Here is a 27849-nt window from a genome sequence, read left to right as displayed (position 1 = left end):
CACAATCAACAAAGTCAGTCCAATCTTGAGCCTGAGTTTTCTGGGTATCCCTGAACATCAACCTGTACTGTTCAGTGGTTAAGCCAAACCCATCAGTCAGTGCAGTTTTCAAGACTTGGTAATCATTAGCATCCTCATCTCTAACAGTGAGGAGTTTGTCTCTACCTTTACCTTCAAAGGAGAGCCACAATATAGCTGCCCACTGACTCTGGGGTACCTGCTGTACTTTGCAGGCTCTCTCCAAAGCAGTTATCCACTTGTGGATATCCTCTCCTGTCTTATAGGAGGGCACTATTTTACTCAGGTGTCTATTATCAAAACTCCGGTCTCTATCCCTAGGGATATTGCTGCCACCAGTGGGGACTACCCTCACTCAACTGTTGCTCCCTAGCAAAGGCAAGCTTCTCTTTGGCAAGGGCAGGTTCTTCCCTTTGGATCCTCAGATTAGCTTCCTTCATCTTGGCCTCATGCTCTCTCCTCTGAGGGGAAGTCATCCTCCTCTGAGCAGATGCATGAGAGGCACGAGAGTGCACAGATCTAATGGAGTCCCTAGAATGAGACCTATCTCTTCTAACTCCATGGTTAGGCCTGCTTAGGTTCAGTACTGGGGGTCCCCCAGTTCCTTCCCTATGTAGGTCTAAGTTGGCCCTTGTGAGTCTGCTGACTATCACAGAACCTTTGTCTGCCTCATCCTCAGATTGTTCTTCTTCTTCCTCCTCCTCCTCTACATTCTCTGTTTCAGGGAGGTCTGGATCTCCAGGAGTACCTTCTAAGGGGGGCATGCTCCTATCTGGATTAGAGGGGTCTGTGTTGGCAGCCCTTCTGGCATCATATGTCTCTAAGAGACCTAACAGAAAAGGAGTGGTAGGGTTAGAACCCTGTTTCAATTTCCTGGAGGTACAAAATTGTCTCATCTCCTGGAAACTGAGAGCTGCATATCTGGAAAGGACCTGTGGAGGGTCACTAACCACTTAGGGAGTCTCTGAGGACTCTCCATGGGTAACCATGCTTTCTAGTGAGGTGTAAGTGATGCACCTACCTACACTATGGGTTTTCCTACTGATCCCTTGCTAAGAGTTGTAGTCAGGGTGTGCTAGACCCTTTCTACTACAACAGCTGGTTCAGTAGAACTCAGAGTATTTCTAAGCTTGGTATATGTACCTAGAGTACCTTATGTGATCTTTCAAATGATATTTCAAGATTATATGTGGTAAAAACAACAGCAAGCTCAAATCCCAACCGCTGCACACCAATGTGAGAAGTTGGCCTGATATATGATGCTCACTAGTTCTAGTGATCACCTTGTATCAGTCCAAACAATCCTTATGGTGATTGGTTGTAAGTCAACCTTATAGACCAACTATCCTAATGGTAGCATGGACAAAGCAGTCTTAGGCTAAACTCTTTTGGCATGTGAAGCCAGCTGTTTTACCACAATATAACCCCTTGAGTACCAGATGAAAGGACACCACACAGGTTGTTATGAAAATAAACAGTATATTTATTAATAACAACACCTCTGAACTCTTTATGAGGTCAGAGGGCTAAGCACATGACAATATCTTATGAAAAATACGACAAGTTGCACAAAATTACAATGGTGCCCTAGGGGCACGACAAACCATATACTAAGTAAGTGGAATCTGAAAGTCGATAAAAGGAATGGAGCTGTCCAGAGGCTGTAGGATCGATGGGACCACGCTACACTAACTCTATGTAAGTAATAGGAGGCCCACGGAACGCGTGTGCAGGGTGTGAACTCACACGCGAGATGCGTAACAACGTCTATGGACAGTACAGTTCAAGTAAAAGGTAAGTACGGACAATCCTGACTAGTTAGGACAACAACGGCTGTGGAACTGGACACTAGGACAGTTAGACTACCCTTGAGCACCGAAATGCTCTTGTTACCTCACCCACGGGCTGCGGGTGCATAGGTGCCAAAGTGTGTCGGGTTCTCGCGTTGAAGTCAATGGAGGCTGAAAGAGAAGATGCTGCAGGCGACCAGGAGGAAGATGTCCGGTGCGATCCAAGGCTGGATCGGTGAAGAAGAGGACCTGAAAGCAGAGGGGACAGTGTTCAAAGTCACTAGCCAGTGACCGGTGTGGAACCAGGAAGGAACCAGGTGCTGTCGTCGCGATCAGGTGAAGAGTAGACGCTTGACTCTGCAGCCACGTGGACCAGGAGGCGTCTTCGATGACCAGGATGGAGGCACGAGTTGTCCCACACAGGCTCTCGCTGTCGGCGGTGTCGGATCCGGGATTGGAGTCAACAGGCCTTGGCAAAGGCAACCCACGCGGTGAAGGGAAAAGACGTCTGGTGTGGACTAGGAGAGTCCGGGGTGCCCCTCTTTTGGAAGGGAGCAAGGGCCAGTCTGGAGCAACCAGAACAGCAGCAAAGATTCAAAGGTTCGTCGTCTAGGAGGCCACTAGCCAGCCGGCAAGTGACCAGACAATGCATCGAGCAGCAAACAAGCAGAAGGGACCCACGCAGATCTCGTGGATGCTGGAGGGCGGATCTTCGGTGCAGGGGCTGCTCGGGGATGGGGCTTCTCAGTCCCCAAAGCACTTGGTCGAGTTTACCTCGGGAGTTGTGCTGGAAGCAAAGTGCAGTTTCTTCCAAGATGGCCGGTCCCACGTGTCTCGTCGCACCCACGGATCTCAGCTGTGCTGCAGATGTAGGTTGAGGTCGGAGAGGTCTGGGAATCCGGGTCTCGTCGGGCTCTGAAATCTGGATCCTGGAAGGAAGACGACAAAGGGAAGCCGCTGGACGCTTGATGGTGCCTGCAGTTGCAGGGTGGACACTCCTTGCCCACAAGGGAGATTTCTTCAGTCTTCTGTGGAGCAGAACGTCGAAGTCCAGAGTTTCTTCTTGTAGAGTAGTTCAGGAATAATCTAATTTGGAATGGGACCAGCTCCTACCTTTATCCTGCTAAAGGGGGCTGCACTACTGACTAGGTCCCTCCCCTGGGTGGGACCAGGAAGGGGGGTGGTTACACCCCCTATCCTTTGTCCGGTTTCGTGCCAGAGCTGGGGCAGGGATGCCCCAGCAACTGGTTTGAACCGGTGTATGCACAGGACACCTTGTGTGCCCCAGGCATGTCTCATTCCTTTCAGGCCTATCCTCCCCAATACACAAAATCCTGTCTGGGGTGGTGCTAGCACCTCCCAAGGCAGGAAACCCTTTGTCCAAGCCGCCCTCGCTGGAAGGACTCCCAACAGCAGGAGGTCAGACTTGTGTCTGTGGTGGCAGCATCCATTTTGTGATGCCAAGGCTCGAGTTAACTTTAACTGGGGTTCACAGTTACATACATGTCGTGTCCCTCTAGAAGGGTGGAATGCTACCCCCGTCGCCAGAATTGGTGAGGGGGTAGTATTCCAAATCGTATGACACCTTACTCGACATGTTTTGATAATGTTATACCAGAGTTAGCATTTAACCGCGAGGTTGATAATGCACTTAAGAGTATATGGTATAGCGTTATCATGGAACAGCTATTAGGACTTGGTTCCGCAAGCTGCAAACGGGCTCAGCTCATGCCAGAGCACCATCTCACATAATTCCAAGCACTCTGCCTTCAGGATTGATAAGGCCTTCCATAGGAGTGACTGATAGGAATATATGTGTCCATTTTAGGGTTAGATATAGGTATACTATATCTATAGCAAAGGGTGATTACACCACCTTGCCCCAGCTGTCATGCAGCCAGTTGTGTCAGTTTTAGATGGCCAGCCAGGGGTGGCATAATACATGCTTCAGCCCCTGGTAGGCCCTGGGTACACCTATGCCCTGGATACCTAAGGTATACTGTACAGGGACTGATAAGGTGGCCCAGTACCAATTGGTAAATTCACCTAAAGTACATGGTTGTCAATTTAGAGAGAGAACAGCTAGGCTGTGGGTCTGATTAGCAGGCCCACAGCCAGGGAAAGTCGTAAACCAGTGAAGCAAAAATCTAAAATCTGGGGTGACCATAGGATTGCAGACCCTACTCTCCTACAGCCTGGACAAAGGGTTTCCTGCCTTGGGAGGTGCTAGTACCACCCCAGACAGGATTTTGTGTATTGAGGTAGGGAGGCCTGAAAGGAATGAGACATTCCTGGGGCACACAAGGTGTCCTGTGCATACACCGGTTCAAACCAGTTGCTGGGGCACTCCATCCCCAGCTCTGGCGTGAAACCGGACAAAGGATAGGGGGTGTAACCACCCCCCTTCCTGGTCCCACCCATGGGAGGGACCTAGTCACCAGTACAGCCCCCATTAGGAGAATAAAGGTAGGAGCTGGTCCCATTCCAAATTAGATTAATCCTGACTTAAAACTTTACAAGAAGAAACTCTGGACTTCGACGTTCTGCTCCACAGAAGACTGAAGAAATCTCCCTTGTGGGCAAGGAGTGTCCACCCTGCACCAGCAGGCACCATCAAGCGTCCAGCAGCTTCACTTTGTCATCTTCCCTCGAGGATCCAGACTTCAGAGCCCGATGAGACCCGGATTCCCAGACCTCTCTGACCTGACTCACATCTGCAGCACAGCTGAGATCCGTGGGTGCGACGAGACACGTGAGACCGGCCATCTTGGAGAAACTGCACTTCGCTTCCAGCACAACTTCTGAGGTAACCTCGACAAAGTGCTTTGGGGATTGAGAAGCCCCAGCCCCGAGCAGCTCCTGCACCGAAGATCAGCCCTCCAGCATCCACGAGATCTGCGTGGGGCCCTTCTGCCTGTTTGCTGCTCAACGCGTTGTCTGGTCACTTGCCGGCTGGCTAGTGGCCCCCTAGACGACGATCCTTGAAAACTACACTGCTGGTCTGGTTGCTCCAGACTGGCCCTTGCTTCCTTCCAAAAGAGAAGTACCCCGGACCCTCCTGGTCCGCACCAGATGCCTTTTCCTCTCACCGCGTGGGTTGCCTTTGCTAAGGCCTGTTGATGCCGAATCCGGAACCAACACCGCCGACAGCGAGAGCCTGCGTGGGACAGCTCGTGCCTCCATCCCGGTCGTCCAAGACACCTCCTGGTCCACGTGGCTGCAGAGTCAAGCGTCCACTCTTCACCTGATCGCGACAACAGCATCTGGTTCCTTCCTGGTTCCACTCCAGTCACTGGCTAGTGACTTTGAACATTGTCCCCTCTGCTTTCAGGTCTTCAGCATTCCTGATCCACCCTTGGATCACACCGGACATCTTCCTCCTGGTCGCCTGCAGCATCTTTTCTTTCAGGCTTCATAGACTTCATCACAGAAACCCGACACGACATCGCACCTATGCACCCGCAGCCCGTGGGTGAGGTAACAAGAGCATTTCGGTGCTCAAGGGTAGATTGACTCTCCTAGTGTCCAGATTAACAGTCGTTTTAGTACTAAACTAGTCAGGATTGTCCGTTCTCACCTTTTTCTTGAACTGTACTGTCCATAGACGTTGTTACGCATCCCGCGTGTGAGTTCACACTCTGCACCCGCATTCCGTGGGCCTCCTATTACTTACCTAAAGTTAGAGTAGTGTAGTCCCAGCGATCCTACAGCCTCTGGACAGCTCCATTCCTTCTATTGATTTCCTTATACCATTTACTTAGTATATGGTTTGTCGAGCCCCTAGGGCACCATTGTAATTTTGTGCAGCTTATCGTATTTTTCCGAAGAGATTGTCATGTGCTTAGCCCTCTGATCTCATAAAGAGTTCAGAGGTGTTTGTTATTAATAAATATACTGTTTATTTTCATAACAATCTGTGTGGTGTCCTTTCATCTGGTATTCAAGGGGTTATGTGTGGTACAACGGCTGGCTTCACATGCCAAAAGAGTTTAGCCTAAGACTGCTTTGTCCATGCTACCATTAGGATAGCTGGTCCATAAGGTTGACTTACAACCAATCACCATAAGGGTTGTTTGGACTGATACAAGGTGATCACTAGAACTAGTGAGCATCATATATCAGGCCAACTTCTCACACCTTCTTTTTTTTTTTAAACACATTTTATTGACAGATTGCACATATATTGCAGCACTCCGCGCTCCGAAGTAAACTGCACATTAAATATAAAGCATCATTTTGGATGCAAATGATTCATCAAACTAAAGAACTTTCCCCCCCCCCGGTTCCCCAACCACAACTCCCCCCACCCGGATCCCGCCCACCCCGATCGCACGACATCCTCTCACAGGTCCTCCAATGCAAACTACCGTCCGGTATAACATGTACACCCTCCATATGGCTTTCCTATCCCACCTCCTGATCCAGTTCCCGGTCTACGGGCGGTTCCAGCCAGAGGCCCCTATGCTCTGCCCACCTTTTCCATGTCTTGTAGTGTTTTCGTGGGCATCCACGAGCTACGAAAATTGGCTGTTCCAGCCCCATACAGAAATCCAGGCCCTTCTTCCACACCAGGACTGAGGGAGGCCGGGGGTCTTTCCATGCCTTGGCCACATCCCGTTTGGCCAAAGTAAGACCCAGTAGTAGAAGATGCCTTTTGTATATATTGCCCCCCACCCCATCCAGTACATGTAGCAATCCTAATTGCGGTGTGCGTGGTAGCTCCCACCCCAGGACCTCCGTCAGGCAATCCCACACCCCTTTCCAAAACCTTGCTAACGAAACACAGCTCCACACCGTATGTATCAGTCTCCCCTCCTCCCTGCCACACCGGAGACAATCTGGGGAAGCGATAAGGCCTGCTCGCCACAACCTTTCCCTCGTAAAGTAGACCCTATGCAAATATTTAAATTGGATTAGTCGTAACTGCATAGCTATGGCAGAACCCCTGGGAGCCGCCAGTGCCTCACGCCAGTCCTCTTCCTCAAGTGCCCCTATATCCCTCTCCCACGATTCCCGGAGCTTCGACAGTGTAGTGGAGCAATGTATGACTAGTGTGCGATAAATACGGGAAATCTTTTTGTCCTGTAAATCCCCCATAAAGACCTTGGCTTCCAGGGTGCTAAACTCCGGCAGAGAATCGAGACCCTCAAGACTCGGTGCGAGGGCATGGCGGAATTGCAAATACCTAAAGAACTGGGACCGGTGCAAATCGTATTCCTCACACAGGTCTTGGAACGACTTAAGCATTGTACCTGACATTACATCCCCCAAAGACGATATACCAATATCGTCCCAGCCCCTGAAGCCCTGGAGAGGCACCAGAGCAGGCAGGCGGCCATTGTGCCACAGCGGGGTCTCTTGTGTCAGCCTGCCCCACCATCTGATGCGATGCAAGGCTTGCCTCCAAACTTGAAAAACTACCTGAGTGGCCGGCGGCAGCCCCTTTTGCAACTGCGCCGCGTAAAGGACCATATGCAAATTATTGGAGCCCATGAGGTGTCGCTCCAGGGCATATGCTGGGTCTCCCTTATTTCCATACCACCACTCATTCAGTACCAAGAGATGAGAGGCCTGATAGTATGAAAGGATATCGGAGGTTGCCAAACCCCCATCGTAAGTGGACAGAAAACAGGTGCGTAGCGCCGCCCGCACCGCTCCCCCGGCCCACAGAAACTGCCCCAGTGCCGAGTTCACGTGCCGAAACCACTGAGTGGAGATCGGGAACGGGTGATTTTGTAGCTGGTAAAGTAATCGGGGAAGGGCCACCATTTTAAAAATGGCCGACCTGCCGTAAATAGTAAGGGGCATCCGGGACCACGTCCGCATCTCCGCCCGAACCCTGTCCCACACCGGGACTAAGTTGCGCTCCCCGGATATCGCAGGACTCGCTGAGATGAAAACCCCCAAGTACTTGATTCCCCCCACCGCTACCTGCATTGTGGACGCCCAGTCTCCACCATCCGAGTTCCCGCCCAGTACCCATAGGGTCAATTTACGAGGATTCAGATTCAACCCGTAGGTTTCGCCGAATATCTGCATTATTTCGAGGAGGCGCGGCCCCGACCTGTCAAGTTGTGTGAAAAAAACAGGACGTTATCGGCATAGAGAGCAATCTTATCAGTCTGGCCCCGTTCCCACACAAAACCGCGAAGCTGAACGTCCAGTCGTACCCAAGCCGCCAGAGGTTCCATGGCCAGGGCAAACAGATATGGCGAGAGGGGGCATCCCTGATGTGTGCCATGCCTGATGGAGAATTTGGAAGATATGGCTCCTGCGACCCTGACCGATGCCATAAGATCCGTATATAAAAGTTTCAAATGGGATAGGAAGTGGGGCCCTAGGTTGAGTAGAGGCAAAAGCGTAATAGATAAACCCAGCTCAGGGAATCAAAGGATCTGTCTATATCCACCAAAAGGCGCGCCGCCGGAACCCCAGTGCCCTGTATTGCTGCCACCGCTACATGATCCCTGCGTATATTGTGCCTAGTCGCCCTATCAGGCATGAACCCGGCCTGGTCTGTATGCACTAACCCCGCAATATGGGGTAGGAGTTGATTGGCCAATGCTTTAGCCAAAATCTTATCTTCAACATTGAGGAGGGATATGGGGCGGTATGAAGCATGTTGCTCCAGAGGCTTCCTGGTTTCTGAAAGACCACTACCTCAGCATGGCGCCAATCTGCGGGCAGGCTACCCCTCTCCCTCGCCTCTTCCAGTGCAGCTCTATAGTGTGTACCTAACTGTAGGTGATACTTCTTATAGAATTCACTAGGGAACCCGTTGGGCCCGGGGGCTTTCCCGGTGTTAAGTTCCCCCAGGGCCTGTCCCAGCTCCTCTGCATTTAAAGGAAGCTTCAAACGATCTCACACTTCATCTGTCACAGCCCGCGGCGGCAAATCCGCAATAAACTTGTCCACCATATCTGCCAGTATGTACTCATGCGCGGTATACTGGGTTGCGTAGTACGCTGCGAAACTCTCGGCTAATACTCTAGGATCTGTAATTGGATCCCCTGCCACATCTAGGAGCCCCGGCAGGGTCTGCGTCTGGAAAGCGTTTTGTCAGAGACGGTGGAGCATTGTCCCCGACTTGTCTCCCCATTGATAAATTCTGCTGCACGTCGCCAACCACACTTGCCGCGCCTCGTCCAACAGTATCGACACATAGGATTGCTGTGCTAGGAGAAGCTGCCCCACCGCCTGACTGTCCCCACCTACACTACACATGTGGTCCAGGGCCTCTACCTCTGCCGCGGCTCTGACCAAGGCCTCCTTACGCCTCCGGCACACCGCCGCACACCATGCAATGTCTACCCCCGCAACGTGGGCTTCATGGCCTCCCACAGTGTCCCGGCCTCAGAGACCGATCCAGCATTTTCCTCCCAATAGTGTGCTATGGCATCCCGTATGTGCTTCTGGTATTCCTCATTCTGTAGGTGCCATGTGGAGAGATGCCAGTGAAACGGCTGCCGCCCCCTGTCTAGGACAAATTCGACTGCGACTGGGGATTGATCCGAGGGCCCCTAGATAGCACATTCGCCGACTCCACCCTACCTATTGCTGAGCGAGGTACAAAGATATAATCCAGTCTAGAAAAGGATTTATGGACCGCTGACAGGTAGGTGTACTCCCTCCCATGTGCATGCAAATAACGCTATGTGTCCACCCAGTCCAGGCCCCGCACCAAATCTCCCAGTTTTGTGGCCCCACCAGCTATCTGACCTCCACCAGGCCGACACCTATCTACCTGCAGATCCATGACATCGTTCCAGTCCCCCCAACTACTGCTGGTGACTCGGGAATATCAGCCCAAACTGTGAACAGCTTTTCTACCAACGACCATTGCAACGGGGGCGGGGCATACACACTACCCAGCACTAGGGACTCTTCTCCTACCATACCCCTGATAAATATGTACCTACCTGTAGATCAACCCATTGGGCGGAGTGCACATAGGAGAGCCTTCGGTGAACTAAGATGGCCACCCCCCGAGACCTTCTGACAAAACCGGCATGGTACACCTGTAGATAGCCAAAGCGCTGTAAGCATAGGGTTTTGTTACCTAGTAGGTGGGTTTCCGGCAACAGGAGGACATCGGCACGCTCTCTTTTTGCCTGGCGCAAAACAGCACCCCTTTTAACTTTGTCCAGCATGCCCGCATTCCACATTCCAACTCAGGACCCTAAGAGATGCTCTGGGGCCTAAAGCCCTAGACTCTGCATTCGCCATTTAAAACCATGGAGGGAAGTGGCCCAATAACAGGCCACGAAGGTAAAGACAATAGGACCGTTGAGACTCTTTGACTGTCGTGCGAGCAAACCCCTCAAACCTTCCCTGCAACATACTGAACTTCCCCCCAACCCCCCATACCTCAAAAACACTGAAGTACCTGTCGCGGTATAGATAGTTCCTGACCCCAAACGGCAGTCCGGAGATCGGTCACACCAATGGATCCCCGTCAACCTACCCAAAAACCCAAACTCCCCCCCAACTAGCCCTGAGCAATGGGGGAATAGGTCCCGCCCCACGCTCTTCTCCCCCACCCCACATTCAATAGAGGCAGCGTGTCCCAAACATTACACATACCACCAGCCCCCCAATGAGGGCACACCATAGTGGTGCCCGAGGCAAACCAGGCATAACTGATCACAGTGGCATCTAATACTCCCCTGTCCGTACCCTCAGTGTTCAAGGATCCACTATCTGGTGATCAGGAGCGCCTCCAGTGGCCTCCGCGGCCCCCCATGAGTCTGTCCATCTTCCGGATCTGGAACGCCAGTTCCTACTCCCTCCCGGCCCCGAAGTCCTGCGCGAGCGGGCCTCATTCTGCGGGGAGCCTGAGTCAAGGCCCGGCGGGGTATGCACTCTTACTTTCACCGTCTCATCAGTCCATTGAAAGACCTCTTCTGGAGTGTCAAAAAAATGAGTGCGAGACTGAAATACCACCCGCAGCCGAGCAGGATAGAGCAGCGCATAAGGGAGCTTGAGATCCCGGAGTCTCGCCTTTGCTGCTGTAAATGATTGTCGCAGCTGCTGCACAAGTCTCGTATAGTCCAGAAATATAAGGATCCATTGATTGTCGTACATAAGCGGCTCCTTCGCCCGCTGCAGTATAACATCTCGATCGTGATAGTTCAGTAGCTTAGCAATCGCATGCTGAGGACGGGACGCAACTGGCGGCTTCAGGACCAACGCGCCAGTTCTATCACAAAGCATCTCGATAGGGAGTCCAGGGGGAGCCAGCTCTCCAACCACTGGGCCAAGAATTTTTCCATGCCGCCCTTCTCGCAGCTCTCTGGCAGGCCCACAAAGCGTAAATTGTTCCGCCGGGCCCGTCCTTCTGCATCCTCAGCCCGGAGCGCCAGGTTTTTCTGGATACTTTCCATGCTCGCAACCTTACGTATCTGAAAGAGACACGTTAGTGATAGATTCCTTACCTTAGAATATCCCCAGGCATCAGACTGGATGTGGTAAATTTTGCGTAGCAATACCCCTGCGCGCCAGCAGGCGTCGTCCGCGGCTCCGCGTCCATCGTCGGCGTCATTAGCGCCGGAATGACGTCGTCGGAGTACTTAGACACCGCCTATGCGCGCTGATATCAGTTCTTCTTTTTCCGCGTCAGCTACCGCAGATCCGCAGAAACTCTACCCCTTAGTCATTTTTTGACTAAACTTTTTTGATCTTTTGATCATTTCTATACTCGAGTCTTCGACTCCGACGGTGCCAGTAGGGATGCCCGGGTTTAAACCCTGCTCCAAGTGCGACCGACTGATGTCGGTTACCGACCCCCATCGCCGGTGCCTCAAGTGTTTAGGCCTCGACCACGACGACCACACCTGCCCTGACTGCCGGGCCCTGACGTCTAAAGCTAGGCGGGAGCGGTCCCGCAAGCGACTCGAGCTCCGGCAGTCGGCCCTGCGCCGCTCCTGGTCCCGGTCCCACAGGAGGTCGAGGGACCGGTCGCGGGGTCGGAGTCCTCGCAGCTACGGGTGTGGACATCGGTCGTCAGGATCCAAGTCCTCAGGTAAGAGGCATGAGAGGTAGGAGAGACGTCATTGTTCCTCCGACCCACCCCGACGCTCACACAATGCGGCCGGGGGTTCGGGTGATACCACCCACGCAGCTCCGACGCAGTCGCAGGCGTCGCTGCCTGCCCCACACCTTCAGGTCCCTGGGCATGGTGCATCGCCAGAGGAGGTCGAGCGGTACCTCATGGCCATGAGGTCCCTCCCTTCTCAGCCGGGTCCAGTGGCGCCTCCGGGCCCGACGGCCCCGGCTAGAGGGCCTAGCGGGTCGGGTGCTTCGGCTCTGACTCCGTCGGGTGCTTCGGCCCGGGCGCCGCCGGCGACTTCGGTCCCGGCGCCGCAGGCCCTCTCTGGATCCGCTTCCAGATCCGGGTTGGCGCCGGTCGACCTTACGACCTCACCGGCACCGGCCATGCGGGTGTCGCCCCCGGCGCCCACTATGGACGGCGTCCCCAATCCTCCCTTCGGTCCGGATCAGGCGCCGGAGCGGCGCCGCTTCCGACGACCTTTGGAGTTTTCTATTTCCACGAACCGGCCCCGTCTGTTGACCCTGCTCTGCAGGAGATGGGTGACGAGGTTGATTGGGAGGGCTCGGTGGACCCTCTGGCACAAGAGTGCCAGTCTCAACAGGACTGGACATATGAGCTTGGGGAGGCCAGTGGAATTGACATTTTGTCAGACACTGGATTTGTCTCCCCTCCTACCGTGGCTATGGAGGAGGGGGCTGCTTACAGTGTGGTGTTGACGAGGGCGGCCAAGGCCTTAAACCTTGAGCTCCCCGTCGCGGCCGTGAGGACTAACCTCCTCACTGAGGTCCTTAAACAGCAGGCAAGCTCCACTGAGCCTCTGCTGCCGTTTAATGAGGCCTTGTGTGACGTTCTTGTGGGCACTTGGTCCAAGCCCGCCACAGGTCCGCCTGTGGATAGGAACGTGGCCAGACGCTACCGCCCGGCCCCGGGCGACCCTTGCTTTTCGTCCACCCATCCCACTCCAGAGAGCCTGGTCATCCAGGCCTCCACTTCCTAGACCGCTTTCCCGACGGCTCCGCCCGATCGGGAATCCAAGAGGTATGAACAATTCGGGAAGAAAGTGTTCTCGTCCCTGAGTTTGGGACTGCGGTCTGTCAATACCGCATGCCTCTTGAACCGCTACACCCACACCCTGTGGGACACGGTGACGGACGTGCTGCCACAATGTCCGGAGGAGGTTCGGGCTAAACTTGCCCAAGCCCTTGCGGAGTGCCGAGATGCAGCACGATACTCCATCCGGTGTGGGCTGGATACCACGGACTCACTGGGCTGGGCTATGGTAACGTCGGTGGCGGTTCGACGCCACGCCTGGTTGAGGTCCGTCAACTTTTCGGCCGATCTCCAGGCCACTCTTCTGGACATGCCGTTCGATGACCGTCGCCTCTTTGGCGACAAGGCAGACCCTGCGCTTGAACGTTTTAAGGACTCCAGGGCTATGGCCAAGTCCTTGTGCCTCTCGGCCACACGCCAGCAATCGGGTGCCTTTCGCTCCTTTCGTGGCCATGGAAGGGGCGCCCCCACATGTGCTGCCAGCCACGAACCGCAGAATGTTCAATAGTGCGGTGGCGGCCGTGGAAACCGCCGTGGCGGCGGTCGGGGACAACGGCGAGGCCAGTCCACACCTCCCTCCGCAGCACCTGCCTCAAAACCTAGTCCGTGTTTTCAGGCCCATGTGACGCCAGTGGGGGGAAGGGTTCGCCCTCACCTCTTCCACTGGTGCACTGTCACGTCGGACAGGTGGGTGCTGCAAATCGTCCGAAGGGGCTATTCCCTCCCCTTCGAGGCAACCCCTCCAGCCATGCCACTGCACTTCCACCGCGTGTCGGGGGATCACTTGCAACTTCTGCAAGATGAAGTCATGGCCCTCTTATCCAAGGGGGCCATCGAGCGCGTTCCTGGGCCAGAAGTAGGGTGTGGTTGTTACTCCTACTACTTTCTGGTACCCAAGAAGGGCAAAGGGGGCCTACGCCCTATCTTGGACCTATGAAACGTCAACGGCTTCCTCCTGAAGGAGAAGTTCAAGATGCTGACTTTGGCTCAGGTCTTAGCTGCCCTGGACCCTGGAGACTGGATGGTGGCGTTGGACTTGCAGGACGCTTATTTTCACATCCCCATCCTGCCGGCCCACCGGCGCTACCTGCGGTTCACGGTAGGCCAGGAGCACTTTCAGTTTACTGTGCTCCCCTTCGGCCTTTACAGCACCCCACAGGTATTCACGAAAGTGATGGTGGTGGTCACAGCTCATCTGCGCAGGTTACGGGTGTCAGTCTTCCCCTACCTCGACGACTGGTTGTTGAAGGCGGGCTCGCCCCAGACAGTCGTCAGCCACCTCCAGACTACGGCTGACCTCCTGCACTTGCTGGGGTTCTCCATCAACGTGCCGAAGTCGCACCTGTGTTCCTCTCAGTCAGTCAGTCAGTCAGTCAAATATCTTTATTTCGGTCAATTAAGACCATAAAAGCAATACACAGTTCATTTAAACATACATAAATTATACAAGTAAAATTTACAAATATACATATATACACATGATTGTAATTCATACGTTCATTCTTAAAACAATTAAAATCTTTGATACAAAGAATAGATACTGAGGAGTATAAATTCAAAAGGCCACCCCTGTTTCCCACTATGCTTAATACATCTTCCCAAGACGTGGTTGACAAACTATCAGCCTAGTTAATTGTTCGTCTGGGTGAGTCTTATTTTATTTATACGAGCTGCCGCTACCAAAAAACTGGCTACGCTATATGCGACCTGCACAGAATTAAGCATTTGCAAGTGTTAAAGTGCAGGCCTAACCTGGACAAAATTAAGATCTTTCAAGATTGGATATAATTTTTTTTTTCGGGGCACCAGATAATGTTCACAAAACATCACTAGGTGAAGCGTGTCCTGTGTAGAGAAACTATCACAGGTACAAGGTGGGGTATTGACTGGGGTCCCCCACTTTGTATAGGCACCTAGCACAAAGTGAATGAGGTTGAACCTGAACCTAAGTAAAAGAAAACGATGGTATGGTTTAGTCACGTATTTTAAGTAAGGTTCCATGGCTGGGGAGATTGATAGTTGATATATTGATCTCACCATTGGTTTGCTAAGTTCGACCTCCTCCCGTTCTGTCTCCAACAAATTTCGGAAATGCAACTTAGCCCACCCTACATCCTCTTTCCTAAGGCCCTGTGGTGATAAATACATGTCCGGACGCCCCAGCCTCACGCATGCCGCTCTAACATACGGAAGCCTGGGTATACTATCCGCTTTATCCAAGGCCATACAATCTTTAAGTATGAGGTGGTTCAGCGTAATCTCCTCATTTGTCCAGGTTTTAACCCATCGTAACAGAGGGGTTGTTTTTAGGAGATCAGTAATATATCCCAAGCCCACTTCACAGTGGATTGAAAATGTAGGGGATGACTTTGGGAGTGACAAAAGAGATCGTATAAAATTGTTTTCTATAGTTTGAATGCCTGGTGATGGTACGTAGCCCCAAATATCGGCCCCATAGGATGCAATTGCTAAACATTTTGATTTATACATACGAATCATAGCCTCCATGGGTCTCGAGCCAAGTCTTTTAGAAAAGTTCATAAGACCTGTGGTGGATCTTGCAACCCCATTGCCCTTGAGTTTCAACTGAGGCCCCCAGGTTCCTCTTTCATCAAAGGTGACACCTAAATAACAGAAAAAAGGTTCCCTGGAGATTGGTGTTTCATTACATCTAAAAGTTTTGATCTTCATACTTTTCCTGCGTAGACCAGTTACCATCACGTGGGATTTTGATGTATTAATTTTTAGATCCAAGGCTTCCATAAAGGAGCCAAAGTGGTCTAGCAGTCTTTGTAAGCCCGTGCCTGTACGTGCAAGTAGGACAGCGTCTGCCGCGTACAGGAGGACCGGAATGAATGCCCCTCCCATACGCGGAACGTCCAGGGTGGCTAGGTTCAGAGATTTACCCAGGGAGTTGATATAAAGTGTAAAAAGGAGAGGGGCCAGAATACAGCCTTGTCTGACCCCTCTCCCTGATCTGAATTGCTCAGTACACCTACCTTCCCTTGTTACCCTAACAGAAGCGAACAGATTCTGATGAAGATCATGTAAAAAATTAACCAAGGTAATATCCAGACCCATATCCCGCAAAATAAGCCATAGTTTAGAGCGATTAACCAAATCAAAAGCGGAGGATAAATCCATGAAACCTAAATATAAAAGCCCCTCCTTCACCACTGTGTACTTACTAATAATAAGGTGAAGATTTAAACATTGGTCCATGGTCCCCCTGTGTGCTCTAAAACCATACTGGAGGTCAGAGAGAACCCCACTCCCCTCAAGCCAATCCCCAAGTCTTTGTAGAATGACTCTGCCCAAGATTTTAACAGCAGAGTCCAACAAGGAGATTGGCCTGTAACAGGCAGGATCCCCCCTGTTCCCCTTCTTAAAAATCGGGACAATAATGGAGGAGGACCAGGAGGATGGGAAGCCTGCTGAAGGTATTGCATTAAAGACGTTAGTTAATATTTTGGACCAGAATTGTGGATACTGAATGTAAAGATCGGCAGGGACCCCATCGGGTCCAGGAGCCTTATGTTTGCTTGTATCTTTAATCGCCCTTTCCACCTCGGGGATATTAAATGTCATGGTCGTGGTTTTTCGGGAAGGCGCTATGACTGGGGAAGTTGGAGCCCCTAACTCAGTTTCATAGATTTGTTTAAAATGGTTAAGCCATCTTTCGTCTTCGATCACACAGTCCATATCTGTTTTCCCATCTTCGGAGAAAAATGACTGATTAATAGTGGCCCAAAATGCTTTACTGTCTCTCAATACGTCTATGGATAATAATTTGTCCCAGGCATCCTCCTTGATTTGTTTCTTGCGCTTTGCAAGTGCAAGTTTATATTCCTTTCGAAGGCTCGCCACCAGTGTCTTATCTTTACGTCTGTGTTTAAGTGCTTTCAGTAAGGCGCTATGTGTAAGCGAGCATTCCTTGTCAAACCATTTATATGTCTTCTTAATACCTTGTGAGCCGTTCCTGGACTCCAAATTCTTGGAGATCCTTGAGCATATCTCCACATAAGCAGCCACAACATTAGGCCCTGATGAGGTGGGATCAAGGCAGACTGCCATCTTTGCCTCGGTTTCCTGCGCTAATGTTTTGAAGAAGTTTTCGGGGACAATCTTCTCCCATTTTAACCTCCTACCCTGTTCCCTAGTTGAAAGATCTCTTGGGGCAACCACCCCTGTGTCTCTTCCAGTCAGGAAACAATCCAGATCTACGGTCAGTAAAACAGGATTGTGATCGCTAAAAGTAGCGGTCACAACCCTGTATTCCCGTGCTTTTACCAGCACCCCAGAGGATACAAAGATGTAGTCAATGATGGTATTTGCGTCTCTCCCAATGAATGTGGGAGCTCTGGTCTCATTATTGCCACACCCCAATTCGAATAAATTTAAGTTGGCAAGGAGACTCTCAAGCCCCTCACCCTCCTTAGTGTGTTCAAAGTGGGGAATCCCCTCAACCGGTGATCCTCCATATATGTCATTATAGCAGTCCCCCTCACAGGGGTGGATATTAAAATCGCCCAGGATAACCATCTCTGGGGCGGAAGTGCAATCATGTTTATAGACTGACAAAAAATCTGACAGGGCAATCAGGTGCTCATTCAATCAATCAATCAAGACATTTATAGAGCGCACTACTCACCCGTAGGGTCTCAAGGCGCTAGGAGGGGGGGGGGTGCCGTTACTGCTCGAACAGCCAGGTCTTGAGCTTCTTCCTGAAGGCGAGGTGGTCTTGGGTCAGGCGCAGGTCGGTCGGGAGGGAGTTCCAGGTCTTGGCGGCCAGGTAGGAGAAGGACCTTCCTCCTGTTGTCGCTCTTCGAATGCGGGGGACGGCGGCGAGGGCGTGGCTGGTTGATCTGAGGTGGCGCTTGGGAGCGTAGAAGTTGATTCGGTTGTTGAGGTAGCTCGGGCCTTGGTCGTGTATGGCTTTGTGTGCGTGGGTGAGGAGACGGAAGGTGATTCTTTTGTTGACGGGGAGCCAGTGCAGGTCTCTCAGATGTCCGGAGATGTGGCTGTTTCGTGGGATGTCGAGGATGAGTCTGGCTGAGGCGTTCTGGATCCGCTGGAGTCTCTTCTGGAGCTTGGCGGTGGTTCCGGCGTAGAGGGCGTTGCCATAGTCCAGTCGGCTAGTGACGAGGGCCTGGGTGACAGTCTTCCTGGTCTCGGTGGGGATCCACCAGAAGATCTTCCGTAGCATGCGTAGGATGTTGAAGCATGACGAGGAGACGGCGTTCACTTGTCTGGTCATGGAGAGGGAGGAGTCCAGGATGAAGCCCAGGTTGCGTGCGTGGTCCGTCGGTTTGGGTGCGGTGCCCAGGGCGGGGGGCCACCAGGAGTCATCCCAGGCGGAGGGCGAGGAGCCCAGGATGAGGACCTCCGTCTTGTCTGAGTTCAGTTTCAGGCGGCTGGTCGTCATCCACTCGGCTACATCTCTCATCCCTTCGTGCAGGTTGGCTCTGGCGGCGGCGGGGTCGTTGGTCAGGGAGAGGATCAGCTGGGTGTCGTCGGCGTAGGAGATTATGTTGAGGTTGTGTTGGCGTGCGATGGCCGCGAGGGGGCTCATGTAGACGTTGAAGAGGGTGGGACTCAACGAGGATCCTTGAGGGACGCCGCAGATGACTTCGGTGGCCTCTGACTTGTACGGTGGTAGGCGGACTCTCTGTGTTCTTCCGTTGAGGAAGGAGGTGATCCATTCCAGTGCCTTCTCCTGGATTCCGATGTTGCCGAGGCGCTGCACTAGGGTGCGGTGGCAGACAGTGTCGAAAGCCGCGGAGAGGTTCAGGAGGATGAGGGCCGCTGTTTCTCCGTTGTCCATCAGGGTTCGGATGTCATCGGTGGCCGCGATGAGGGCGGTCTCGGTGCTGTGGTTGGCTCGGAATCCAGACTGTGAGGGGTCGAGGGATCCATTCGTCTCGAGGAAGGCGGCCAGCTGTTTGTTGACGGTCTTTTCGATGACTTTGGCCGGGAACGGGAGGAGCGAGATGGGACGGTAGTTCTTGAGTTCGGTGGGGTCCGCTGTAGGTTTCTTGAGAAGAGCGCTGAGTTCTGCGTGCTTCCAGCTCTCCGGGAAGGTGGTGGTGTCGAAGGAGGTGTTGATAATGTCCCGCAGGTGGGGTGCGATGACAGCGTTGGCTTTGTTGAAGATGTGGTGAGGGCAGGGGTCAGTCGGAGATCCGGAGTGGATGGATTTCATTGTGCGGATGGTGTCTTCGGTGCTGATCGGAGTCCAGGCGCGGAGGGTGGTGGTGGGTGGCGTTGCTGCGGTTGTGGCGTGCGTTGGTTGGATGCTGAAGCTGTTGTGTATGTCCGCGATCTTGTTGTGGAAGTAGGACGCGAGGGAGTTGCAGCGGTCTTGCGACGGGGTGACGTCGTTGTTTCCGGCGTTGGGGTTGGAGAGCTCTTTCACGATGTTGAAGAGTTCCTTGCAGTTGTGTGCGTTGTTGTCCAGCCGGTCCTTGTATGTGTTTTTCTTGGTGGCGCGGATCAGTTGGTGGTGTTTCCGGGTGGCGAGCTTGAGGGTGGTCATGTTGTCCGTTGTTGGTTCCCTTCGCCATACTTTCTCGAGGGCTCGGCAGTTCTTCTTGGAGCTCTTGAGTTCGTCGGTGAACCATGGGGTTTTTCTACTGCCGGGTCTGCTGGGCGGGGTCCTCAGAGGGGCGAGTTCGTCCGCGCAGTTGCTGATCCACTTCGTGAGGTTGTCGGCGGCCTGGCTGGGGTTCGCTGAGCCGGCAGGAGGGTGCTGGCTCAGGGAGGCGGTGAGCTGGTCGGCTGTGATCTTGTTCCAGCTTCTTCGGGCAACCTGTTGCTGGTGGTGGTGGATCGTCGTTCTTTTGAAGGTGAAGTGGACGCAGCTGTGGTCCGTCCAGTGGAGTCCTGTTGCGTGGCTGAAGGCGATGTCTTTGCTGGATGAGAAGACGGCGTCGAGTGTGTGTCCGGCGAGGTGGGTGGGGGTGGACACCAGCTGCTTGAGTCCGAGGTTTGCGAGGTTGTCGAGCAGGGTGATGGTGTTGCGGTCGCTGTTGTTCTCCAGGTGGAAGTTGAGGTCCCCCAGGAGGATGTAGTCGGCGGAGGGGAGGGCATGCGGGCTGATGAAGTCGGCGATGTCCTCGCTGAATCGTGTGCGTGGTCCCGGGGGTCGGTAGATCAGGGTGCCTCTGAGGGTGGTCTTCGGGTCGGTGTGGATCTGGAAGTGCAGGTGTTCGGCGGTGGTTAGGTTGTCGTCGGTGTTGGTCGTGATGCGGATGGTGTCTCTGTGGATGATGGCGATGCCTCCTCCCGTCTGGTTGGCGGTGCGGTCCCTCCGGGTGATCTTGTAGCCCTCTGGGATGGCGATGTCGGGCGCTGAGGAGGCGTTCATCCAGGTCTCGGTGAGGAAGGCGACGTCAGGGGCTGTGGTGTCGAGGAGGTTCCAGAGTTCGATGGCGTGTCTGTGGACAGAGCGGGTGTTGAGCAGGATGCACTTGAGGTGGTTGCTGCTGGTGTTAGGCTTGGCGGGTGTTGGTGCGGGGTTGGTCCGGATGCAGGTGAACTTGCAGGCGTGGCAGCTGAAGGGTCCGTGGGTGTGCTTCGGGGTGGCTCGGTGACATCCCGGGATGGCACCGGTGTTGAGTGCGATGAGTTCGGCGGCGTTGTAGGTTCGTCGGGTCGGCTTCCGTCGGTGGGGGCCAGGGGTCCTGGCCCTGGGCGCGGTCCAGGCGCGGACGGGCGCAGACGGGCTTACCTTTGGCGCGCCTTCGGCGCACAATCGGCGCGCCCGCTGCGCGTGACCGCTGCGCGTTCGCACGGTCGCCATATATGGCGAAGTGCGCGGGTGGGCGGAGCAGCTGGGAGGCGGGAGCGGGGAGGGAACAGAAGGAAAAAAGGGGCGGGGTCAGCGGTGGTGGCGGGAAGCGGGGAGCGGGGAGGGAAGACGGAGGGCGGTAACGGGCAGGAAAAATACAAGCAAAACAGCGGGAAAAACAGCAATCAGAACAAAAACAATTCTACACAGTAAATACACCAGGGGCACAGGGTGAGGAGCGCCGAGCGGGGAGGGAGGGAGGGAGGGAAGACGGAGGGCGGTAACAGGCAGGAAAAATACAAGCAAAACAGCGGGAAAAACAGCAATCAGAACAAAAACAATTCTACACAGTAAATGCACCAGGGGCACAGGGTGAGGAGCGCTGATCACGGACCACGCCGCTCGAAGGAGGGGGCGTGGTCACGAGGCGGCAGTCGGGCAGCGAGGCACAATGGAAGGGGAGGCACACGCAGCAGCTGGCGGCCGTGCGGCGCGGGGGTGTCCTAAAACTAGGTCACACTCACCTGCGTCGCACGGTCGCCATATATGGCCAAGTGCGCGGGTGGGCGGAGCAGCTGGGAGGCGGGAGCGGGGAGGGAACAGAAGGAAAAAAGGGGCGGGGTCAGCGGTGGTGGCGGGAAGCGGGGAGCGGGGAGGGAAGACGGAGGGCGGTAACGGGCAGGAAAAATACAAGCAAAACAGCGGGAAAAACAGCAATCAGAACAAAAACAATTCTACACAGTAAATACACCAGGGGCACAGGGTGAGGAGCGCCGAGCGGGGAGGGAGGGAGGGAGGGAAGACGGAGGGCGGTAACAGGCAGGAAAAATACAAGCAAAACAGCGGGAAAAACAGCAATCAGAACAAAAACAATTCTACACAGTAAATGCACCAGGGGCACAGGGTGAGGAGCGCTGATCACGGACCACGCCGCTCGAAGGAGGGGGCGTGGTCACGAGGCGGCAGTCGGGCAGCGAGGCACAATGGAAGGGGAGGCACACGCAGCAGCTGGCGGCCGTGCGGCGCGGGGGTGTCCTAGGACTATTCACAAAAGAGCCCTCCCTGGAATTATAAAAATTAACAAATAAAAAGGTTTGGTGGTCCGAAATAGCCCACTCAATTATTAGCGTATTCATAGGAGCAGGTTCTATTTTTTTTTAAAAACCCCTCTCATAAGCTCCTCTTCATCGGAGCGGTTCTAGACTCGGCGTGGTTTCGGGTTTATCCTCCCGAACAGCGGGTTCGGGATATTCAGGCTCTGATTCCGATCTTTCAGCCTTTATCCCGAGTCTCGGTCAGGTTGACGCTGTGGCTTCTGGGGCTGATGGCCTCCTGTATCCTTCTGGTGCATCACGCCCGGTGGCGGATGCGAGCTCTGCAGTGGGACCTGAAGTTTCAGTGGGCCCAGCATCAGGGCAACTTGTACGATCATGTCTTGATCTCGGAGGGCACTGCAAGACAGTTCCAGTGGTGGCTCACGGACCGCGATTGGGTCAGAGGCAGATCCCTCTCCCTACCCTACCTGGAGAACGTGGTTGTGATGGACGCATCCCTCCAGGGCTGGGGAGGCCACATGGGAGAGGCAGAGATCAGAGGCCTCTGGTCTCTGGCGGAGTCCAGGCTCTATATCACCCTTTTGCTGCGGGCGATCCGTCTAGCACTGAAGGCATTCCTCCCCTCTGTCCGGGGGAGTGTAGTGCAGGTGTTCATGGACAACACAACCACCATGTGGTACTGGAACAAACAGGGCGGGGTGGGGTCGTGGACCCTATGCCAGGAGGCTCTGTGCCTCTGGCAGTGGCGGGAACATCAGGGCGTGACCCTGGTGGTTCAACACCTGGCAGGTTCTCTGAATGCCAGGACGGACGAACTCAGCCGTCGGTGCATGATGGATCACGAATGGCGTCTGAACTGGGACGTGGCGCAAGGCCTCTTTCAGCAGTGGGGAGAGCCTTGGTTAGATCTATTCGCCACAGAAAAGAACGCGCAATGTCATCAGTTCTGCGCGTTGGAATTTCCAAGACGGCACTCGCTCGGAGATGCTTTTTGTCACGAGTGGAGTTGCGGTCTATTGTACGCCTTTCCTTCTATACCACTTCTGCCCAGAGTGCTGAAGAAGATCAGGCGCGACCGGGCCCAGGTTATCCTTGTGGCTCTGGACTGGGCACGAAGATACTGGTATCCCGAGCTACTCAGCATGTCAGTCGATCCCCCGATTTGTCTGCCTCTTTGGGAGGACCTTCTGTCACAGCAGCAGGGGACGGTTCTCCACCCGAACCTGTCCAGTCTCCACCTACAAGCTTGGAGATTGAGCAGCGGCAGTTGAGGCCATTTGACTTGCCTCTTGAAGTCTGTAATGTCATTCTGGCAGCCAGGCGTCCCTCCACAAAGTCGGTATACGCCTGCAGGTGGAACAGATTTTTGGCATGGTACACAGCAAAGGCTGTGGATCCACTCTCTGCACCCCTTTCTGAGGTTCTCCTCTTCCTTCTTTCTCTTGTCCAGCAGGGCTCTGCTCTGGGCACTATCAAGGGGTACCTTTCTGCCCTTTCTGCCTTCTTAAGGCTACCTGATCAGCCTTCCTTGTTCAAGTCCCCAATTGTAAATAGGTTTTTGAAGGGCATCACACACATGTTCCCTCCTGTTCCTTTTGTGATGCACCAGGTGGACTTGAATCTTGTACTTACTTACCTAATGTGTGCTCCCTTTGAGCCGCTCCATAACTGTCCTCTCCGTCTTCTTACTTTGAAGACTGCTTTCCTGGTTGCCATCACCTCTGCAAGGAGAGTGAGTGAGCACCACGGTCTTTCTTCTATACCTCCTTTCCTCTCTGTCCATCCGGACAAGGTTGTGTTGCGGACGAGACCCTCTTTCCTGCCCAAGGTTGTCACGGCCTTCCACATCGGGCAGTCCATTACCTTGCCCACCTTCTTTCCGCCTCCGCATCCCTCGAAAGAGGAAGAGAGGCTCCACCGTCTGGACCCAAAACGTGAGCTCTCTTACTATCTGGATCGCACGCGCCAGTTCCGGGTGGATGACCAACTCTTTGTTGGTTACGTGGGCGCTAAGAAGGGAAAGGCGGTGCACAAGCGGACCATCTCTCGATGGATCATCTTGTGTATCCAGGCGTGTTACTCCTTGGCTAAGAAGGAGCCCCCTGTTGGATTGAGGGCTCATTCCACTCGGGCCACAGCGACTACCACTGCCCTGGGCCGAGAAGTGCCCTTGCAGGACATTTGCCAGGCAGCTACGTGGGCCTCGCTGCACACGTTTGCACGACACTACTGCCTGGACAGCCAAGTCCGGAGGGATGGCTTCTTTGGCCGTTCCGTCCTCCAAGACTTTCTGGTGTGATTATTGGTTCACAGACCCACCACCGAGGTTGGTATTGCTGGGGTATCTATTCTAAGGTAAGGAATCTATCACTAACGTGTCTCTTTCAGATGCACAAGTTACTACTTGTGTAACAATATATCCGTAAGAGACATTAGTTAGTGATAGATTCCTTACCGACCCACCCATCCTCCCCGTTCTGCAAACCGATATCTAGGGTTAAGGTCATCCCCTTTCAGGGCCCTAGTTTCATGGCACCAGTGTTGGTTCTATCATGGCTCTGCGTATCTGGCGCGGAAAAGCTCTGTATCAAAACTGACTTCAGCACGCATGGGCGGCGTCTAAGTACTCCGACGACTTCATTCTGGCGCTAACGATGCCGACGACGGACGCGGAACCGCGGACGACACCTGCCGGCGTGCAGGGGTATTGCTACGCAAACTTTTCCGGATCCAGTCAGACGCCTGGGGATATTCTAAGGTAAGGAATCTATCACTAACTAATGTCTCTTACAGATATATCATTACACAAGTGTTAACTTGTGCTTCAAGGCCGCCATGTCATCCTCCACCCCTGAAATCCTGGTTTCAGCCTCAGTGATGCGGGCCACAGAGTTACGCAAGTCTTGTCGCAGAAGGGTAACATCTGCTCCCACAGCCTCTATTTTTGCATCCAACATGTCTCTAGACTGAGTTATGGCTGCCATCAGCGCTGCGTTATCTGGACCCGGTTTGGGCTGGCCCCCTGCCGCCGCGGCTCCTCCACCCGGCCCTGTGAATTTGTCCATGGGCCCATGTTTAGAGTTGGTACTACCACCACCTCCTCTTGTCATCATGGGTAGTGGGTCAAGGCCTCCTCTGTGTGCACAACCCCACCAATCACCAGTGCCTCTATTCCAGGTATGAGCAGACCTCCTTGCAGCAGCTCGCTGGCACACAGCTATCGTGGCGGCCGTACCTCTTCACCCTCCAAGGCGTCGTATCATATGTTCCAGTCCTGCAAGGCCTCCAGTGGGGCTCCCACGATCGCCCTGCTGCAGCGGGGATCACCCCTCGTTGTGCCCGGTCCCACAGGGGATCGCGGCCGTCCTCAATGCCACAAGCCGGCCCCAACTGCGTCAGTCTACAGGACCCCCCGCCTGGAGTATGTCTCCGTGGAGAGGCCCCCAGCCCGATATGAAGCGCACGCTCTGGGTCGCCGAATCAGGGTGGGGGGGCCCCGGTGAAAGCCCGAGGTGGTCGCGGGTCGTGGGGCTCACTACCCTTACAGAGGGGGGGGAATTGTTGGTGAGTTCTGGATTTCCCCCAGCCCACCCTCCGTCACCGCCGTGGCCCGATCTGACCGCCAATGTAGTAGCCACCCGCTCCTCCAAACCTGCTGCCTGCCGGATCCCAACTCCAGCCACTGCCAAGTAGGAACCAAATTGCGGGTTTCCGGGCCCACCACACACCGTGAGAGGGGCTCCCCACCCGCCCCTCTGCACCACCGTGGTCCGAGCCGACCGCCGGAGTAGCTGCTGCCTGCCCCCTAGATTCTGCTTCTCCACGGGGCACCCACCATACACCCCAGAGGGGGTGAAAGGAAACACGCCTCCTTACTTGTGGCCCTGAGGGGCCCGCTGCTGCCAGGAGAAGTCGCTACACACGCCAGCACCCGGGTCCGCTCCCCGGGGAAAACACCAAAATTGAGACCCCGGCTTCACAGTGCTGGTCAGGCCGCACCACTGCGTCTTCCCCCAAGGCCGGCTCTGCAGGTCTCAGTTCCCGCCACTCCCGGTCTGCCAGCGGGGCCCGGGGCTGATCCAATAGGCCCGAAGAGTAAGGGCACCCAACAGGGACCACTGCCACTCGTCCCTCGCCGCCCGCACTGGTCCGCCGCCGGGGTCCACTAAACTCGAGGTCCCCGGCTGCACCTCGCGGCGTAGACCCCACAGCACCAGATCGCGTTCTCCGGCCCCGTTTGTGCTCCGCCAGCTGGGACTACACACAGGACCTGTCGCTGGCTTCCGTACTCGTTCCACACCTCCGGGGCACAGTGGGGCTGAGGGGAACCAGGATGAATCGGCGGATATATTATTGGCAGGACGGAGCTCTCTTAGGCTGGGTCCGCCATGTCGGCTCTCTTGGCTACGCCCCCTTTTCTGCATACCTTTGGCTCCAGAAAATATAGCTGTGTCCCACAATCCACACCCTAAACATCTTGAAGGAAGGTCTGGATGCACTCAGATGGTCTCTGTATGTGAAATGGCAGTTTGAGAAGTGAGTGTTGGACTTGGCCCTCTTGGCAGGGTCATCCCTGAACTGTTTGCCTTCCTCCAATATTCTCTCTGACCTATTTTTGTTGGCTTAATGACTCTGGGCACTTTACCACTGTTGACCAGTGCTAAAGTGCATATGTTCTCCCTACTGTAAATTGCTATATGTGATTGGTGTCCATGATTGACTTATTTGGTTTACTGTCAGACCCCAGCAAAGTGCACCAGGAGTGCCAGGGCTTGTAAGTACAAACGATGCTGGTGGGCCTGCAGCACTGGTTGTGCCACCCACAGAAGCGGCCTAGTAAAATGTGTCTAGGTCTGCAATTACAGAACCTGAGTGCAGTCTGGTACTGTCATGCTAACTGCACAAGTACACCTACTTGCCAGTCCCTAAACCTTCCCTTAACTTCATATTAGTCACCCCTATGGTAGGCCCAAGGGTAGGGTGCATTGTAAGCATAAGGTAGGACAAGCCCTGATGTGTGTGGCATGTCCTAATAGTGAATTATAACCATTTTCGTTTTACACTATTGTAAGGCAACCTGTTTTCATAGGCCAGAATGGGCTGCTGGAATTATTACACTCTATAATCCCAGCAGGCTCAGGGAACATGGTAGAAAGTCAAGTTTAGTATGCCTGAACTCAGAATAATAAAATTCTTCTTTTAGTAAAGTTTATTTTAATATCCTGTGTTTGCAAACGCTACTTTTAGAAAGTTAGCATTTGCTTGCCTGACTATTTCAGCCCGCCTCTGCCAGGATGTGTATCTGCTGTCTGGGTTGTGTGAGTGACAGGGCTGGGGATGACAGGTGGTGAATAGAGGGATTACACCAGAGTGTGCGGTGGGAGTCTAGAATCTGAGAGATGGTCCGTTTGTGCACCGCCCGGCCTTTCTTAGCGCCCTCGTAACCAACAAAGAGCTGGTCGTATACCCGGAACTGACGTGTGCGGTCTAGATAGAACGAGAGCGCACGTTTTGGGTCCAGACGGTGGAGCCTCTCTTCCTCCTTGGAAGGATGCGGAGGCGGAAAGAAGGTGGGCATGGTGATGGACTGCCCGATGTGAAAGGCCGTAACCACCTTGGGCAGGAAAGAAGGACGAGTCCTCAAGACAACTTTGTCCGGATGGACAGAAAGGAAAGTACTCGTGCCCAGTCCGGAGCCACAAGGATGACTTGGGCCCGGTCGCGCCAGATCTTCTTCAGCACTCTGGGCAGAAGTGGTATAGGCGGAAAGGCGTACAACAGACCGCAGCTCCACTCGCGACGAAAAGCGTCTCCAAGCGTGTGCCGCCTTGGAAATTCCAACGTGCAGAACTGATGACATTGAGCGTTCTCTTCGGTGGCGAATACATCTAACCAAGGCTCTCCCCACTGCTGATAGAGGCCTTGCGCCACGCCCGAGTTCAGACGCCATTCGTGATCCATCATGCACCGACGGCTGAGTTCGTCCGCCCTGGTGTTCAGGGAACCTGCCAGGTGTTGAACCCCCAGGGGGATACCCTGGTGTTCTAGCCATTGCCAGAGGTGCAGAGCCTCCTGACAAAGGGTCCACGACCCCAC

The 27849-nt window shown here is 54.0% G+C and overlaps 1 protein-coding gene across 4 annotated transcripts in view; it reads left to right on the top strand.

The window, feature by feature from the left end:
• DNAH17 (dynein axonemal heavy chain 17) overlaps positions 1–27849 on the top strand; it is a 12633448-nt gene that overhangs the window by 4498275 nt on the left and 8107324 nt on the right. The window lies entirely within an intron of this gene.

The sequence above is a fragment of the Lissotriton helveticus genome, chromosome 7 (assembly GCF_964261635.1).
Source record: "Lissotriton helveticus chromosome 7, aLisHel1.1, whole genome shotgun sequence".
NCBI lineage: Eukaryota > Metazoa > Chordata > Amphibia > Caudata > Salamandridae > Lissotriton > Lissotriton helveticus.
Note: the sequence above shows the minus strand (reverse complement) of the source record. Positions and strands in the feature narration are given on the sequence as shown.